Raw genomic sequence first — 15,736 nt, 5'->3', positions numbered from 1 at the left:
AAATGGAATGTCTTCAGTGCTCTCCCAAGGATAGTATGATTTCCAAAAGGGTAAGACATTTGTTCATATTTCTGGAATGTTTATATCCTCTTCATCAGTTTTCATTTGTCTCCCCAGCGAGCGCAGACAAAATAATACCTCATCAGCTTCCCAGGGAGTCTGGCACTAGCATTTGGTTTTTATCAATCATATGGTTGTCATCTTTTGTGAGGACTGACCTAAGACCCCTTATAGATTGATAAAAGTTGATATGATATCTACTCACGAGGAAGTTTGTATTCCCCAGCATGAGTAGAAATCTCCAGCAGAGTAAGCATATGTTCCCTGCAGAGCTATCTTTCCAGATGATTGTCTCCTCAGCAGGAAGTTGCCTACTACAGTTGATGAAGGGCTTGAGTCCCTTTTCATTCCCAGCATGGCACATGTTGACGAAGGATTCATTTTCGATTCCCTCAGCCGTGACAGTTCCTCTGGGAATGCTCGCAGTTCATCCCAAGTAGGGTTGTTGGCGGTTTTATCCCCAGTATGGTCGCCTGCAGTCCATCCCTAGTGGAGTTGCCTGATCCGAGCCTGATAATTTGTATCCCCTCTGAGTCTGAAGATTTCTTCCAGTACTGAACGACGGTGAGGAAGATGTGTTGTTTCCTTCCCCAATGGAGCAGATTGTTGTTCTCCCCTTTAGCAGAGATGTGTCTCCAGCAGTTAGAAGGGAGCGTTTTGATTGATGGGTATCTGTTTGGTGGTTGTTCCCCATAGAATTTCACATCATCCCTTGATAAGTTCCCCAATAGAGTTTTTCTACGGTAGATCTTATTGATGCCCAGCCACCTGTTCCCGAGAATTGTTGGAATGTCCTTGGCAATTGGTAGTTGTGACTTTGCATGTTCCCCAGCTGAGACTTTGCCTATCCCCAACGGTAATCTATGTCTCCTGGTATTAGATCATCCCCACCAGAATGGATTTCTCCTGTGGGCCTGGCCTTTCTCTTTTGAGATGTTATACCGGATGTCTGTTTGTGGCTCTTGAACCTGTTTGTGTTAGATATGTCTGTTTGTCAGCATTAATCATACATAAACCACACATATACATGCATAATCATAGCATTCAAGTATTCATGTTGCATACTTTGCCATATATCTTTGCTTGTTATCTCCTGCTATTGGTGAAATGTTCTTCCCCAAGCAGATGTTTGTGTCTGATCTCTCCATATAAAGTCAGCCCTCTAGGCAGAAAGTGTCTATCTTTCCTTCCTTATTCCCCACTGAGTTATGTCCTCGTGGATGATTGTTTGTTTCAGCTTCCTCCCCAATTGTGTATTGGGAGGGAATTACTCCACTGAGTTATATCCTCATCGGGTTGAGTTTTGTTAATTGTGTCTTTCTAGTTTGTTCCTAGATTGACTCCTTTATTGTTATTCCCCTGCAGTTCTTTGTGGTTTAGTTGTTTAATTGCTCAGTAACCAGTAATTGTTCATCCTTTTCCCCGGTGGACTTTATGGCCTTCTACCTAGTAACCGGTAGTTGTAAGTCCTTTTTCTGTGGTTTTCTGCCCAGTAACCGGTAGATGTAATCGCCTCCTTGTTGGTTATCTTTATCCAATATTCGGTATTGATTTTCCTTCATTTTTGAGTATACCATCCAGTAATCGGTGATATATCTCCTGGATAGTTGCTCTTATCAAGCAATTTATCCCCTTCGCGAGTCATCTTTCATTTACCCTTGTTTGGTAATGATTGTCTCTCCTTTTGATTGGTCGTCATTTTATACCCAGTATCCGGTATCCCGATGTCCTTTCTTTTTGGTCGATTTATCCTTTATTAACCCAGTAACCGGTTGTGGATAATCCTCCATGCGAGTATGTTATCTACGTTCTGACGGTAATAGATAATGTATCTCATGCACTCTTCAATCGAAGTCTTTTTCTTCCCCAGTTGAGTAAGATTCGCATTTCCTTGTGGAATCGAATGACCATGCTGTAAGCCGAGTTTGCTTTTTTAGCCCTCCTTTTGGATGATGACTGTCTTGGATATGTTCCCAATTCACGCCTGGTTGGTCACCTATTATATGCCCAGTAACCGGTATCCCTGGTGTTCCTTCCTTCTGCTCCCCATTATGACTTTTTGTCCCCTGTGGAGTCAGACTTTCCTGAGTTGAGATGTGTTTCTCAGGTCCTCCTCAGATGTTTTGGATGATTAATATCTCTCACCCTTATACCAGTCTTAGATACTCTTTCTCCCTGAGCGTGTTGTTCTCTCACCCAGTAACCGGTGTTTTGATAACATGTCTCTTTTTGAGCTTATTACCTAGTAACCGGTAATATCTCGGTGTTTCTTTCTCAGCTGAGTCCTTTGTGGACATCCCCGTATGAGTCCGGATTTTTATCCGAAGTATCCTTTGTGGATAGTTTTGTTGTATTGGTATATTCCCCAATACATGCATCTTTGCGCCAACTCGAGTCTTTCCATTGATTTATTTTATGGAATCCCTTCGTGTCTCCCAACAAGTTTTAAGTCGTGACCTGCTCACGCATTTTTTACCCTATTTTCCCTAGAGTCTCTGTCTCCCTAATGAGTGTGTTACTCCTATGGATTTTCAGTTTCTCCCGATTCCTTTTCCTTCGTGGCAATTATTCACCATGAAGATTTTAGTTTTACATGCATACATTTGAATCATGAGGTCTCTTAGGGACCAAAATTCGTCTCTTTGTTATTATTTAAGCCCATTCTACCTCGTCGAGATGAAGATTTTAACCTTCATATCTTCGGCTAGAATGACCTTAAATAGGGGCATCTGTAAGACCCTAATTTTGACCCTAAGATCCCTCATGGCATCATATCATTGCTCATTGCATTGCCTCAAGGATTATAGCATGTTTGGCTCCTTTACCCTTAAGGGTGGGACTTGTGTGAGTGGTTTGAGACCACCAAGCATGCTTGTATTGTATATTATTGCTTTTCTTATTTTGTTTACTAACCAAAAGCACAAAAGTATGTCACTAACTCTTTTTGTTTTGAAGCTCAAGTGATCATGTGCTCCCTTGCTCCTAGGAGGCTCCTAAGCTCAGTGAAGTGGCTAGATGAGGATGAGAAAAGGCATGACAATGGTCCACAAAGTTCCTAATCATCATATATGTCTCCCAAATATCTCAATTTGCCAATTTTATCAAGATAACCCAAAGGGCTTGAGGATTATTTCCCAAGGAAACCCTAATTTCATTGTGTTTCAACTGTGTCTTGCTCATGAAGCAACCTCAACCTATGATCAAATTTAATCAAGGGAAGTTCTTTCATTCATTATTTTATGCATATATGAGCCTATGTTAGTATCCTCAATCATTCATTCATCAAGACTTGAAGTTTGGCCTTGAGAAGTTGACCAGTCAAGTCATCTAGCTAAACTGAGGATCATTGAGATACAACTTGTGATGTGTTTGTCAAATGAAGATGACCCCAATAGAAAAACTGTTCTTAAGTACCATATTAACAACTTTCATGTTAATCAAAAATCCATTTGAAACTTGTAAGGTCATTATTAATTTCAAAACATTATAGGTCATTTTGATTGAAACCCTAATTTTTGGTCAACTTCCCAAGGACCTAACTTCCTTATTTTTTATGATTTTAAGGTGAGACAAATTGCATTGGAAATATTAAGACGTCTAATTCAAATGTTATGTTGGACAAAATTTAATAATCCTAAAATAAACACATGTTATAATACAAAACATTATAGGTCACTTTGGACCAAAACCATTGAATTTGAAAAATGTCCAACTTCAAGTGCTCATAACTTTCTCAAGAAAAATCCAAATGATGCAAAATTTGAGTCTAATTTGATCATATTGAAAATATCTACAACTTTGATGCTGAAGGTTTTTCCATTTGAGGCTTTCATTATTGGAACAGAAGGGCTTGAAGTTGCTTGCTTTTGAGAAAAAATTTCAAAGGGAACCTAGACATGTTTTGTACCCAAAACTTCACAACCAGTTTTCATAAATTTCCAAACTCCAAATGAATTTTTTCCCAACATGACTTTTGTTCCTTGTTCCAAGAGCTTTCCAACCATTACTCACATGACCATTTTTGGATTTTCCATGTGGGAGTTTCGAAGAGCTTAATGTTTATGTCCATTTGTGCATTTCACATTATAACTTAATATACAAGCAAATGCCAAGCCAGCTGCACGTCCAAATCACTTCCATATGAGTTCAGCTTGGATTTGTATTCATTCTTGGGCCTCACATGCGCCTGTACAGGCCCATGCATGGAGGATCCAATCGTCATGCACACGAGGGAAAGCATTGCTTGCATCCATTCCAGCTATAAATAGAAGCTCATGCTCATTCAAAAATAGACCTGAAGGAGATCTGAAATGCTGTTGGATTGAAAACCAAACCCTCACTCAAAGGAATTTCATTTTTCATTTTCAATTTCAAGCTTGGACAATTCGTGTTGTTTGAAGCTCCATTTCAGAGGTATCTCACCAAACTTTTTTGATTCAGATCTTGAAATACAATGTGAATTGCTTTGATTTTTGTTGTTTTCTGAAGTACTCAAGCATGAGGCAGACCAGTGGTGGTCTCAATTTTGAAAATCGTGACATTTCAGATCAAGCACCATGATCTTCAAGCTCTTGTTTCTCTCTAAATAGGAACATTGAGAAGGATCCATGGTTATATGGGTGATGTACATCACCTCAGCTTCATTTTGATACCTTGCTTTTTCATTTTCATTGAAGTTGAAATCCCTGCGCGTGGTGGCCGGAATCAGTTGTCTGGCCGAAGAAGATGGTGGTTTCCACCACCATCCCCACGTGGGAGCCTCTCATCCCTTGGATCTCTCTCAAATGTTTTAATCCTGGCCTTGCATTGTTATGACTTATTTTAATAAAAAAAATTTACGCGTTTGACCAAGGAGTACCATATGACCGCGCCTCTGAACCTTCAGATCATGGCCACGTCATTTAATGAAATGATCCAAGCGCGCTGGCTTTTTCTCTTTTTCTTATTTTTGTTTTAATTTCATTTAATTCACTTTATTTTCAAAAATTCATAAATATTTTATTTGAAGTCACAAAAATATGAGACCAATGCCAAAAAATTTCTTGAAAAATCTAGTTTCATATTTTGATTTTTGATTATTTTTGTAACTTCATTTAATATTTTTTGTGAATTATTTAGTTTTTAATATTTTTAATTCATTTTTAAATACTTTTTGATATTTGAAAAATCCAAAAATATTTTCTTAACACATATGGATCATGATAAGTCAATGAAAAATAGTCTCATCAATTTCTTAATTGATTTGAGATTTATTTGAGATTTTAATTCATTTGTGTTATTTTTCATTGTTTTAATTGTTTTAAAATAGTTTCTGATTTCAAAAATTGTTGGAAAAATTTGTCAAAGCTTGTTTGACCATGTTAAACCTATGAGAATTTAATTGGACTTCTTCAAGTTGATTTGAATTGAATTTGAGGTTTGACCATATTTTGTATATTTTATTTTGCATTTATTTTTAGTTCCAAAAATACCAAAAAAATATGCTTGACTTGTTGACTTCTAATCTTCATTTCTCTTCTGTTTAGCATTGGTTGATGATGATTTGATTCACTTTTGACCAATTGTGTTTGACACTTTATTTCTTTTTCCATCCATTTCATCTTCATCTCATTTTCTTTTTATTTTGGCCAATGAGTTAATGTCTTATGGTTGGTCTTGACATATGAGAGGTTTAACCTTCTTTGATCCAAATCAAACTCAACTTGATCCAAGATCAAGTGAGTTCCTTTGTTTCCAAGATAGGTTGCTTCTTGATCAAGCAAAAAAACCTAAAGTCCATACAAGGCCTTTCCTCTTTTCTTTTGGCATGGCAAGTTTTTGGAGCTTGGCTTACTAGTCATGATCTCTAACTTGTGTTTATTTGCCTATAGTTTTATTGACCGGCCTCAGATAGGTGTGACTACTACATTAGTCCACTTACGATTGCTTAACATAGCGCTAAATTGTCTTATGACAAACTAACATAACCATACTAACTACTAACTTTAATTTGAGCATTTAATTTCTTGCAATTTACTTTCTTGCTCATTTATTCATATTGCTCTTCCCTTTGCTCACTTGAGCACATATTTTATGTTTATGCCATTTTCCTTTTGCTCATTTGAGCTCATTATTGTATATAAACATATTGTTGCCTTGTGGTTGTTTTGTCTTTGTTTGTGTGAACCCAATGCAAAAAGGAGAAAGGACTTAGAATTAGGACATACCCATGCTTAAAGGAGTTCAAGAGCATATAGGCCTCATGCCTTTAGAATGCTAAATTTGTTGAACAACAACTAGGCCTCATGCCTTTAGAATGCTAAATTTGTTGAAGAGCAACTAGGCCTCATGCCTTTAGAATGCTAAATCTCAAAGTTGACTTCAAAGGACTTCCTTTCCAAAACTCATTCTTTGTCCATTTATGTTATTGTGTTGTGAACTTTTTGATGTTTGCTCTTGTGTGATAGGGATTCTATCTTGAAATAGTAAGAAGGACCATTGTCATGAGTAGCCAAGTTAAGAGAGACAAGCCAAATGGAGATTCTAGGAGCTTGAATATATTTGTGTGATTGCTTGTTGTTTGCTAAGTCCAAAGGAAAGGAGCATCTTGAATTATCTCTATGATTTCAAGAAAATAAACTCCAAGTGTTTTATCCTCTCTCTTTATCTTTGTATGCTTTAGGACTAGCCCTTCTCTTCTTCTCCTCACTCTAACCTTAGCCAAACTCTTTTTGTGCAAACTTTGACTTTGTTTCAAATTAGAAACCTAGGCCTTATGCCTTTGACTTTTCAAAATCTTTTCATCAATACTCATGAATAAATCTTAAATCAACTTTGACCTCACTTTGTAAATAAATCTAACTTGTAAATACAACTCACTTCAAATTGTTTTTGTGGTTCCAATGGCCACCTTTGTTAAAACCTTTTCATAAACATTAGTCATAGGTTTGAGTTATCATAGTGGTTGATGTAAACCTCACCTTATCCTTAGTGGTTGGATTATAAGTCTTCCATGCTTATTATAGGGTTAACCCCTCACTAGCATGTTGAAGCCTTCCTCACATGGTGGATTGTTGGTTTAGGTTGAGTTTTCTCCCTTTGATAACAAAAGACCTTAAGGCTTTTGATCAAATTAATTCACCAATCTTTGAGATTTTTACCCTGAACTACGAGGTTTTGATCCTACCTTTGTGATGGTACGTAGGCAATGGGTTCATCCATTCAAACAACAAATTGTAAATATAATCTATTCTTTTCTCATCCCTCCAATCTTTGCACATATTTTCACAAATACCAACCTACAACACGCATTTGCAAAAAGAGGTTCCCTTAGAGTACTAAGGATGTTTTGGGTGCGTAAAACCTTCCCATTTCATAACCAACCCCCTTACCCAGATCTCTAACATTTTTATTAGTTTTTGATTTGATAAAACTTCTTACTTGCCTTTTGTTAGCTTTTTAGCCTTTCCTTTGGACAAATAAAAGTGCGGTGGCGACTCGAATTGTATGTTTACTATTGGTTTAGTCAATAAACCATAAGGTAACGAATACCCCGCTATAGGTAAAGGTGGATACGATAAGCAACGAGCCAAACGTCTCACACCCAAAGATATCCAGAATGGGTGTAGGAAAGCTCCAGTCTCATTCATTCTTTACCACTTAAGGCTTGTGGCATGTAACTCTCATTTTAAACTTTCAAGTGAAGATAGGAGAATCTTTGTAGTTATTTCTTGTATTGATGAATGAAGTAAGAGGATGAAGCGATAAGAGACTTGGTAGTCATTTGATAGGAATCACACTAAAGCCTGTGAATAAGGGCAAACGCTTTGAATATTTGGGGCATACTCCCCATATGCAAATTCGCTCTAGACGAGGATGGGAGAGACTCCGTCTCGTCATTCCCTATTACTTAAGACTCGAAGCGCATGATATTTCTCTTAACTGATAAGTTGTTGGTGAAGAATCTTCATTGTTGATCCTTGCGTAGATGTTGAACTTGTATGAAGAAGAGGTCGTAGTTTAATCGATTTGTATTGCACTAAAGTCTATGAATAAGGGCGAACGCTTTGAATATTTAGGGCATACGCCCCATACGCAAAGTCGCTCTTGACAAGGGTAGGAGAGACTCCATCTCATTATTCCTTATTACTTAAAGCTCGTTTTGTACAATTTGAATCATATTTACCAAGTGTTGACCTTTAATTTATCTTGTATAATTTGCTGCTTGATGTGACTGAGGATGCCTTGATTGAAGATCTTGACTTTAGGCCTTGAGCTCCACAGCTTGGAAGAAAAGTCTTATTAAGTGACCAAGCGTCTTTTGGTCACTCAATGTAGACAGTGGGATTATACAAGTTCAAAGGATTTAATCAATCAAAATTGCTTTTGATAAATTTAACCATCGCTTTTGTTTTGTTTTGAGGGAACTAGTTTTGGATCTAATCAAAGTTAGTAATTGTTAGAAACTACCCTAAGGGATCATGCTTCAGAAATTGATTAAAAATTCTAAATTAGAAGTCCTAAGGGAGCATGTGCAAAATGGTCAAAACCTTGATTAAAGGCCAATGTATGGTCCTAAAATAGTAACGAAATGATTAAATTCTATGTCACATTCTAATCCTAAAGGGATCATACCATTCTATCATAAAATGCCAAAATTAAGCCCATAAGGGCAAAATGGTCATTTGCAAAAATATGTCAAATTCTATGGTCTAAGGTTGATTAAATCCTAATGTTAATCCTAACCTAATGTTAAAAAGGTCATGATTCTAAATTTAATCAAAGACTAATTAAAATCTAATCAAAGTCCTAATTAAAATTCTAATTAAATCCTAATATCCTAAAATCAATCAAATTCTAAGCCAAAGTTTAAATTTCTAGTTAATTTTTAATCAAACCTAAAGTTCTAAAAAATCAATTAATGCCCTAATTATTTTCTAACACTAATCATATTATTTCTAATCCATTAACCTAGTTAACCTAATGTTCTAATTAGTATTCTAAAACTTGCCATGTTAATCAAGAATTAAAAAACCTAATTAAATCCTAATTTCTAACTAGAACAATTAGGAAAAAAAACCAGAAAAAAAACCTAGAAATGAGCTTCTGGAGAAAAATGGGGTGCAGGCCCACGATGCACATGAACAGTGGCAGAGCAACCAATGGGCTTTAGGCCCATGATCTTCTTCAACAAGCTAGTGGGGTGCATGATTCGCTTGGGGTGTTAATAAGAATGTGAGAAAACGGTATCCACGATGGTCTATGGTGTATACTGAAGCCAACAGGACTCTAGGCCCAAACCCGGTTTTCAGCCATTAACAGAAAGCTTGCACAACCTGAAACGTAAAAAAAACAGCAATCACTTATGTAAAAGGAGGCAACCGATCTCAATCGGAGAAATCAATGCTGAGAAGAGCTTATTAAAAAAGCTCGGAGAAGGAATCACACTGGCGTGGCGTTCTGGATTGCCTCTTGGAGAATTCTTCATCGCGATTTAGAACTTGTTCCGCATTCAGGTGTTCATCATCATCGCATCACGTTCGTCCTTCACCCGCCACGGTATTTTGTTCGTCGCGCATCTGCCATGGCGTTATGCTCTCCGTGCATCTGCCATGGCATCGTGTTGTTTCACGATTTCAGAGCGGCTTCGAGTCATCCGAAACGCGCTATGGTTCATGTTGTAAATACGCCGCTTAATATCGCGTTTCAACACCGAACTCCATGGATTCACACTTCACTGCTTAACATTATTGCGCATGGATTCAATTCACTGATCCAATGACTTATCAAGATTGCCCCGCCGCAAATCCTAATGGCGTCTAATAACAACTACCAATAGAATAAAAAAGGCAGAAAACTCACAGGTTCGTCCTAACGGCGAAAACTTGTATCAAATCAATCTTCTCCTCCTTTGAAACCGCCTCAATTCTCTTTTTCTCTTTTTATTCTTCTTCCTTATTCTGAGTTTGGTTGCGGTGCAGTGCGTCGCGGTTACGGCAGTCGCTCACCTTAATGTTGTGCCGGCAAAATGAAATAGAACGTGAGGCATATTGATGCAGAAGGTGAAGGAACGAGACGATGTTCTGCTTGCTGTTAATCGGCGAATGATTCGGGATCAAGAACATTGTAGGCGAATCTGAAATTCTCCGGTGAGTCCCCTCTGCTATCCTCCTGTTACGCTTCTTCTTCTCGCAATTCCTTGGATTGTTTGACTTGGTTGTGTTGCAGAGCGAAATTGGAGGAAGGTGATGGCAGAAGATGAGGATGCAGAGTCGTGAGAATGAAGAGTGGAGTGGAAGAATGGTAAAAGAGAATGAAGAAGATGGCAATGCTTTGTTATATAGAGAGCATGAAGTTGCAACTGAATCGGGCACACCGGGCAGGTAAATTCGGTTAGCTCTTGGGTAGGTTAGTTAAGCAAGTTAACTTACTGAACTTTCTGTTAAGTATTTTTGCAATTTGGCTATTAATGAAGTTAGTTATAAAATTCCAAGTTGGTTGTAAATGGAATAAGTTAGTTGCAAATTAAAACTTAAATTTTCTTCAAATAGGTTAGATCAGTTTGAAATTCCCTTTTTATATCATTTGTGTTTGTGTTGCATTTATATACTTACAGTGGGAATTGAAATTACACTTTGCTGTAAGTGAAATTTATTAACTTGTTAATTGGTTAAGTTAACTTCAAATGGTTAGTTTTTGGTTTAAGTTCATTGAAAGTTAGTCAGAAGAACCTCAAATGAAATTGGCTTTTGGTTCTGTTTTGTAGGGGGTGCTTTTAAGTCGCGATTAAACCACCAGCTACGCTAAGTCGACGAAACTTTGATGTTAACTTGGTTTAAAAAACCATTAGCTAATCCAAGTAGTGAGTTGGATGTTAGTTGAACAATGATGAGTTGGTTAAATGTTATTGCCATTGTAATTGGTAATTGGTGAAAATTATGCTAATGTGAATGATTCCGATTTCGCATGAATTAGGGACTGAACTATGACTTGTAAAAACATTCTGGATTCTTATTATTGTGGATTACCAAGTAACGGCTTGCTCATTCGGATCGGGTATGCTAATGAAATCTCAATTGGTAGGTTATAAAGATCAACCGAAGCTTGCTTATTAATCACTTGATAACTTAATTAAAGCATTGTTAGTGAATTGGAAGTAAAATTGGTTTGAGTTGTTACCACTAAATTTTAATTCCATTCTCTTAGTGAAACTGAATTGGAATTTGCAATGTGATACGTTTTTGTTAGCTTACCATGGAGCTTGATTTTCTCCCTTGAATCAACATGTGCAGGTTTAGTTAATATAATTAGTTCATGTTCTGGTGTAGCAGTAGGAATGCATTATCCTTCGGTTAACTCGTCTTCTTTTTGTTTGGGAATTAACGATATCACATGGTGAAACTCATATGGTTTTTCAGGTTGGAGATTGCTTGGATATAAATTGGGAATGATTTGGTGATGGAGATGAACGAGTATAATTTGGAAGCAAGCTTCTTGTACAGGAAGTTTTAAGAGATTGAATTGGAAGAAAGAAAATTGTATTATTACTAGGCATTATATTGAATGCATCAATTAATTATCAATTGTGTATTAGATTTGAGTTGAATGAGAATAAATTATTATTACGAAAAATTTCTATGTTAGGTAAGTTGGAGTTGATTTGGTTATGTTTATTGCTCGTAGTTAATGAAAATTGTGTGCCAAGGTTTTGAATATAGCATAATGGCTTTGTCGATTGTAGAAAAATGATTGTATTGTACTTGTATTAATATTTAATGTAATTTAAAGTGTAGCATGGTGTAATGGTGATGAAGTAAATATTCGGCACGGCAGCTGGTTTATAATGCTATGGCAGTCAATTTGAACATTGGATGATAATGTGTTGATTATGATGTGAAATGCTTGTGGAACTAATGCCCATGTATGATGCAAGATGCATGTATATACAAGTGTAACAACATTATGATAATAGTTTCTCGAAGCTTAATGCTCTCCACTTGTTTTGCAATGCAGGAAGTGTTTATATAAGATGTGTATGGAATGGATATGGTGATGTTAGAACCTTCAAGTAACATGTTAGTTTTAGATTTATTTTTGGAATGCTCACTTGAAATGTGCCATGAGCTTATTATGATAACTATGTATGGAAGTTGGATTTTTGAATGAAAAATTGAAAGGGAAAGTTAGATTGTGTTTGTAATTTTTGACTTGATCGAATCGTTAATTCTAGAAATGGTAAATGGTTAATTGATTTAGAAAAGGGATAAAATGTAACATGGTTTATTAAATAGATAATGAATCGATTAGAAATATTAAAATGGGCTAAAAACGGGTTTGACCCATTAACGAAAATCAAGTCAAAAGGACATCTAGTAATGGAAAAAGGTCAAGGTTAATTTGTAACAAAATAATATTTTCTCAACTTAACCGGTTAAAGAAAAATGATGGAATGGTTATGGATTAGATGAGAAAGCAAAAATGGGGGGCAAATTTTGGGGTACTACAACTGTCCCTATTTAATCTTCTTGAACCTGAATACAGGAATTGCGGAAGCTTTTTAGGTATTCAAGGTAGAAGAGGGTTAAATACTAACGTATCCAAAAATTTGCCCATTAAGAGTTGACGTAACGTGATGAGAGTTTTGTGGTTTGTCAAGCAAAGGTTAGGCTTTGGGTTAGTTGACAAAATTGATTTTTTTTGGATTTTCTTGTTTGCACGGTTTCATGTTATGCTTTATGAATGATAAGTATGAGTGAAACAACGTGATTTATACATGATAATGATTTATATAATGGTTAAGTCAGATGCTCATATAGAGGGCGGTGGGGATTTTGGGATAAGATGATGATCGTCCAGACGTGATTCTCCGACACCAACTTCAAGCTCAAAAGCTGTTGTAACACCTCTGGATTATGTCTAGAACATGGAGGGACCTTGTGCCTGTGTAGCCTGTCTTTGTCTCGCTGTACTGGACATATGCACCAACTGCCCCAGTCACAAGTTACGGAGTGGTTTCAACATCTGAGTATCTCAAACTGCCTAGCCCCAACGTCTTGAAATTGTACTCCCTCGATCAACCATCTTGGGAAGGATTGACTTCTCGTGCTCTTAAGGTAGCTTACCCCAATGTGAGCTTTGAAGTAACTTTGCCCCTGTCCGGCTGATTGAGAGAGATTTGTAGAATCTCAACGTGGTTGCCCCAGATTGGTTGTCTTCTTGAAGAGATATGAGCTAAGGGATATCAGGAGATTGTTCAATCTTCCCAACATGTAAGCTTCCTTGATGTCAAATGACTGTTCGCATGTAAAAATGCTCATTTTGAAAATGATAATTGTAATGTCATGTTCATGCAAGTTTTGGAAACTCAAGTGTGTTCGCTAAGATTATGACATCTAGTGAACGAATCACTTATTAGAATGTCATATCAGTATCAACACAGATGACAAGTAAATCTTTTAAGAGTCATCTTAACGTGATCTTACCATAGTATGCTTTCGAAATAGACCATGCTTCAATTAGGTCTTTTAAGGATTGTAACATGACTTGGTTCACGGTTTCAGAAGAAAAGGATATAAGGCTCAAAACCTAATCTAACCCGCCCATTCTTCGTGATATTCTCTAGTCCTACATTCAGTTAGCTTAAAACAAGCGTTCATCTTCTAGAAAAGGATTTCGGATATCAGCAATGATGGTTATGGAACCCAATGAGCATTTGGAGTGATAGCCACTCACCTTTTGCTTTTGTTCGCAGTCACGAAGATTTGCTCTTTCTGAGGATTTTGATGATGATCCTCTGATTCTCTTGTTTTGTTTACTCTTATTTTTGCCTGGGCTGATCATTTGGGCCAACGCCCACCGGGATGCCCTAATTTTTGCCTAAGTCAATCTTGTTTTCAAGTTCTTGACTTAACGGGCTTTTTATTTGCTTTTGATTTTTCATTTGGTTTCATCTTTTCTTTTTTGTTCTCGAGCAAATCCTATGACATTTCTTTCTCGATTTGTTGCACAGGTTGTGACTATCTCACTCCTTTTAATGGGTAAGGAATAACCATTCTGGATTTTATGATTCCATCCTCTTGAGAGGGGATATGGTATGATTGATCACTTGATGAAGTATTCTCGTTCTGAAATTTGGATGCAAGTCTAAACTGAACTGAATACTATCCTGCCCATGGTTTAACATGAGGGTTTGTATGTATAAAAGAAAGAAACTCCTACTACAAGGCCCGAAGGGGTTGACTAGGGATTAACTTCCTTATATCTCCAGTGTTTAGGGATTGAACAATGCCTTACATCATCAGCATAGTCTTATTCGAAAGCATACATGCAACGATCTTGCGTACTTTTAATTGCATCATTCTCTTTTGATTTTATTTGATAAATAGTATGATACTGATAAAATAAAGTATGAGTGAACACGAATGGATTTAAGAAAAACATGCATGTTTATTCCATTATGATTATTATTCAAAAACAAACAAGTTCACAATTGAATGATGCATTGACATACAAGAAAATATTACAAATGAGACATGATTGAGTCAATATGATATCGCTAGCCTTGATACTCCTTTGAAGAAGCAACTGAATCTGAGCAATCCTCACCACTAACCGCATTCATAATTGATCCGCTGTCGCACGCGGATCAAAACGAGTAGTTTTTCAAAAATGTAGTTTAACGACAAATTGACTCAAATATCGTTCTCAAGGATTCTTGTTTAATTAATCTACCGATAGAACAAAAAGGGGGGGGGGGGGTTGGTTGGTTTAGATTCGAAAAAGTGATGTTTAAAAGTGATTATAAAATAAACTGACACGAACCAACCTACTGCACCATCTTCCGACTTATTATTGATTCTTATAAAATTCCAAATCCCTAACGGGTCTGCTCCTATTCGATTACAATTACCATTAACAAGCGTAAAGGAAATTATGCGAGTAATATTCCCAAATTCCGAATTAAGCAAACAAATTAAAAACTATTGCGAATTAAGCAGACATAACTTGATCGTTCGTGATAAAATAAAGGCTATGTTAACACGAAATTGATTCGGGATCATCATTCATCAATCGAATTTAAGGATTCTATCCTATAGCAACAATTAGATTAAGCAAATAATTGGAATTATAAGAAGAATTCAAAGGAAACAAATTGGAATTAATAAAAACCTTAAAGCGGATTCTGAATTACAGCAGGTTGATTCAAAAGGGATTAGTTCTCCATAGTCATTCTTTGCAAGCTCTCAAATTCGTACATCAACAGTAAACTAACCCTGTTTTTGGCTGCCTAACCTAGGTAAAAACACCCAAACCCGTTTCACAACTCAACCGGGTCAAATGTACGATCCAGGCCCAATACAACTAACCCAAACAAAATATAAAAATAATGCAGCAGCTTCAACGAAATTTCTGGCCCTGCTACATTCTGATTCAGCTCTCGACTTCTGAACAAAAGTTGTAGATCTTTTTCTTAGCTTTCCATCGACTGGTAGCACGTCTCAATCCGATAGTCCTATCTCAAGATATGATTTTTCTCGTGAAAGCTGCTAATGCTGAAAATTAAATACGAAAATTAAATAAGTGCAAAAATAACATAAATTATGAAAACACATTAAAACATAAAAATAATCAAAGCAAACCGAAGAAATGCTTAAGTACAAACATGGAAGAACGTGCATCAAAATGCACCGATCAAATT

At 36.6% G+C, this 15,736-nt stretch overlaps 1 long non-coding RNA gene across 5 annotated transcripts; it reads left to right on the top strand.

The window, feature by feature from the left end:
* Positions 1 to 9,305: 9,305 nt before the first annotated feature.
* Positions 9,306 to 12,170, top strand: LOC127127971 (uncharacterized). Of its 5 annotated transcripts, none has more exons than XR_007805580.1 (4): positions 9,306 to 9,902; positions 10,020 to 10,421; positions 10,805 to 11,094; positions 11,457 to 12,170. It is a non-coding gene; the product is annotated as an uncharacterized LOC127127971 (long non-coding RNA). The 5 variants fall into 5 exon arrangements; XR_007805578.1 differs by having other exon boundaries at positions 10,805 to 11,117; XR_007805576.1 differs by lacking the exon at positions 11,457 to 12,170 and having other exon boundaries at positions 9,310 to 9,902; positions 10,020 to 10,187; positions 10,267 to 10,421; positions 10,805 to 11,073.
* The last annotated feature ends 3,566 nt before the right edge of the window (positions 12,171 to 15,736 follow it).

Source organism: Lathyrus oleraceus, chromosome 3 (genome assembly GCF_024323335.1).
Source record: "Lathyrus oleraceus cultivar Zhongwan6 chromosome 3, CAAS_Psat_ZW6_1.0, whole genome shotgun sequence".
NCBI classification, from domain to species: Eukaryota; Viridiplantae; Streptophyta; class Magnoliopsida; order Fabales; family Fabaceae; genus Lathyrus; species Lathyrus oleraceus.
The sequence above is the reverse complement of the archived record's forward strand: the minus strand, read 5'-3'. Positions and strand labels throughout refer to the sequence as shown.